Below are 4370 nucleotides of genomic sequence, written 5' to 3' on the forward strand. Positions count from 1 at the left end.
GCAAATTTCCTCCCTTTGTATTTGCCGCTGGTCTGTTTTCTTTTCCGCCCGTGCTCTAAAAGACATTGGAGGGCTCTTTCGGAGTCATATGAACTTACGGAGTGAGAAAATTTTAAGACACCTGCGTGTGGCAAGCGTCTGTTTTATTGCTACTTCCTGAGGGTTTCTCGGGTTTTATTCTCTTACTTAAAGGTTTGCCTCGAGACTTAATCTACGCTCTCCCTCCACCCCTTAATACTCGCTGGAAATAACACTGTCATATAGTTTCTTCATTCCCTAAAAGTTTCGTTTCTTGTATTGAGTTACTTTTTGGCATCTTTACCTGAATCTCCAGAGAAATACTTGGCAGATGTCTCTTGATTACTGTTAAGTCTCTTATCTGAGAAACGGGTTGAGTCTTTGGCTTCAGCTGGGACTAGGAGGAAGTTGTGGGAGGAGTGGTTTAAAAGATCTAGTTTTATTAGCTACCAGCAGTAAAGATGTAAACAGGCTCATACTGTTCAAATTTAGGAGACTGATGTATGGTAGCTAAGTTAAAGGTTTATTTTGGTCTTTTAGAAATGCTGGTTAGTCGTTCTCCTAACTCGTTAATGAAATGATGAAAGATCTTGACGTCTCGATTATCATAGAGTAATACTTTTAAACTACTATTCACTCTTTGGTAAAGATTAATTTTGACGATATCGAATCCTGTGTGTGTGAGTGGTATTTATCTTTCAGCCAAATATTCCCATACTAAAGAGGAGGCAGAGAGTTGAGCCCTTTTTACTATCTTGGTTTTGATCTTTATCTTCCTCCTGTCTGTGAGACTTCCCTGGTGGCTCAGACGGTAAAGCGTCTGTCCGCAATGCGGGAGACCTGGGTTCAATTCCTGGATTGGGAAGGTTCCCTGGAGAAGGAAATGGCAATCCACTCCAGCACTCTTGCCTGGAAAATCCCATGGACGGAGGAGCCTGATAGGCTACATCCCATGGGGTCGCAAAGAGTCGGACACGACTGAGTGACTTCACTTCCTGTCTGTGAAAGCAAAATTACTTAAATGAGTTGCTCATTCTTGGCTTGTTTCATTTTTCTCACCACTCATTTCTTAACTTTTGCGTTTCTTAACTTCTCCTCATATCCATCAGCACTTCTCATAAATGAAGCTCATTGTCACAGATTGGGTTCCCTGGGAGGCAGACTCTTCAGATAGACTTTGGTGGGCAGGACGTTTATTAGGGATCAGTGTCTGTGGAAGGAAGGCATGTTGTTTAGCTGTAAGTCCTGTTGGATTCTTTGTGACCCCATGAACTGTAGCCCAACCTGTCTCCTCTGTCCATGGGATTTCCCAGGCAGGAATGCTTTAGTGGGTTCCGGTTTCCTTCTCTAGACGATCTTCCCTACCTGCAAACCCAAGTATCCTGCACTGGCTAGCAGATTCCTTATCATTGAGTCACCAGGGAAGCCTAGAAAGGAAGAAAAGGGAGCAAAGTTGGGCAAAGGGAGAAATTAGGTTGTGATGCCCAGTCTTAACAAAGGCCTTAGAGAATCCCACATAGAGCTCTAAAATTAAGATGAACTTTTGAAGCCTTCCCAAGTGGGATTCAGGCTTTGCCAGGGAAGGGTGCATGAGCTTAGGTGAGGAGGATCTCTTTAGCCACGGCAATTACTCAAGGAGGCATAGCTGAGGCATAGCTAAAGCATATCTGCTGGCAACGTTCCCAGTTGGAATGTGAGCAGAATAAAACTTTCATTTCGCAAAGAAGTTCTGGGAAATGCATCAGAGTGTCAAGTGTACTCATTAAACCACTCATTCAGCTATTTCAGTAGATGCTGTTTATCACATTTACTTATATCTTTATTCAGTTCTGTTCAGTTCAGTTCAGTTCAGTCTCTCAGTCATGTCCGACTCTTTGCGACCCCATGAATTGCAGCACGCCAGGCCTCCCTGTCCATCACCAACTCCTGGAGTTCACCCAAACTCATGTCCATTGAGTTAGTGATGCCATCCAGCCATCTCATCCTCTGTCGTCCCCTTCTTCTCCTGCCCCCGATCTCTCCCAGCATCAGACTCTTTTCCAAAGAATCAACTATTTGCATGAGGTGGTCAAAGTATTGGAGTTTTAGCTTCAGCATCAGTCCTTCCAAAGAACACCCAGGACTGATCTTTAGGATGGACTGGTTGGATCTCCTTGCAGTCCAAGGGACTCTCAAGAGCCTTCTCCAACACTACAGTTCAAAAGCATCAATTCTTCGGAGCTCAGCTTTCTTTACAGTCCAACTCTCACATCCATACATGACCACTGGAAAAACCATAGCCTTGACTAGACGGACCTTAGTCGGCAAAGTAATGTCTCTACTTTTGAATATGCTATCTAGGTTGGTCATAACTTTCCTTCCAAGGAGTAAGCGTCTTTTAATTTCATGGCTGCACTCACCATCTGCAGTGGTTTTGGAGCCCCCCGAAATAAAGTCTGACACTGTTTCCACTGTTTCCCCATCTATTTCCCATGTAGTGATAGGACCAGATGCCATGATCTTAGTTATTCAGCAGCACATTAATCCTTCTACTTGGTGCCATTGGTAATGTATTTTCTTGGATTCCCTCCTACTTTTTTATGTACTCATTTTCAGTTTCTTTTGAAGTTTTATCCCTCACATGGCCATTAAGCAGATTTCCTCAAATTTGATCATTGATCCTTTTATTTTCTCTAACTATCCTGTCTCCTAAAGTGACTGTAAACATGCTTGTGGTTTCAATGACCACCTCTAGCCATTTTTATCCAAACACCTACATAATATTACATGCCAAGCACTACCCTAAGTACTTTTTATAAATATTAATTTGTTTACTCTTAACAGCTAGTGAAAAATAGTACATTTGGTGGAGAAACTGATGCACAGAGAATAATACAACAGCATGGATAAAGGAATGAGACATCAAAGAGAAACAAGAGCATATTAAGATAAAGATATTGCTAGCTAAAAGAGTGACAAATTTAGCAACAATGGACAGAAATCAGTAGATTCACAAATCAACAAATGTAGAGGATGGTTTTATAGACATATATCTCTGAGAAATTAATAGTTAAAACATACAAAAGCTGGGCATAGATTTCAAATTTCTAAACAATGCAATAAACCAGATTGTGACATCAGGTGTGTAAATAACTCTCCACTCATTGAATAATTCACATTATTTTTGAGACCATATAGAATATGTATAAAATAATGTACTATATCTACTATGTTTACCAACCATAAGTTGGTTAAAATTAGTTATTCAGATAATTAAGAATTAGCTTTAAGATATATTTGTAAACTGAGTAACCTATTACTAAATTATGCCTGAATTAAAGATGAAATTATAGTGGAAATTAAGTGATTTAAATGTTTGTCATAATAATATTTAAACACATGAGTTGCATACACTGTAACTAAAGATTCTACATGCTGCAACTAAAAAAATTTGAAAAAAGATCCCACATACCACAAGGAAGATCTTGCATACTAAAACTTAGACACAACACAGTCAAATTAATTAATTAATTTTTAGAAAGTTAAGAATCCAATTTAGACATATTTTTAGAAGCAACAGAATACCAAAGGAAACAAGAATAAGCAAGTGAAGTAAATAATAATAATAATGCAGTAAGTTAACAAAGCCATAAGCTGATTCTTTGATAAAATCAATACTAGACATAGACATTAAGAGAGATTAATAAAGCCAAAAAAAAGCAAAAATACAGAATAAAAAAGGGAAATGACTATAAACACAGCAGAGATTTTTCTTTGCAAGTACTATAAATAATAATTATAACACAAGATTTGTTGAATCCTGCTACAGTGATGGGAGAAGGCAATGGCAACCCACTCTAGTACTCTTGCCTGGTGAATCCCATGGATGGAGGAGCCTGGTAGGCTGCAGTCCATGGGGTCGCTAGGAGTCGGGCACGACTGAGGGACTTCACTTTCACTTTTCACTTTCATGCATTGGAGAAGGAAATGGCAACCCACTCGAGTGTTCTTGCCTGGAGAATCCCAGGGATGGGGGAGCCTGGTGGGCTGCCGTCTCTGGGGTCACACAGAGTCGGACACGACTGAAGCAACTTAGCAGCAGCAGCAGCTACAGTGATGAGCAAGAACTGCTGTTTCCTTCCCCTATATTATAAAAGGAAAACATATTCTAAGAACTAAGAACATTGTTGCCTTAAAACTCAACATTCAGAAAACTAAGATCATGGCATCTGATCCCATGGTGAAGTGAAGTCGCTCAGTCATCTCCGACTCTTTGTGACCCCATGGACTGTAGCCTACCAGGCTCCTCCGTTTGTGGGATTTTCCAGGCAAGAGTACTGGAGTGGGTTGCCATTTCCTTCTCCAGGAGATCT

This window comes from Capra hircus, chromosome 3, assembly GCF_001704415.2.
Source record: "Capra hircus breed San Clemente chromosome 3, ASM170441v1, whole genome shotgun sequence".
In the NCBI taxonomy this organism is placed as follows: domain Eukaryota; kingdom Metazoa; phylum Chordata; class Mammalia; order Artiodactyla; family Bovidae; genus Capra; species Capra hircus.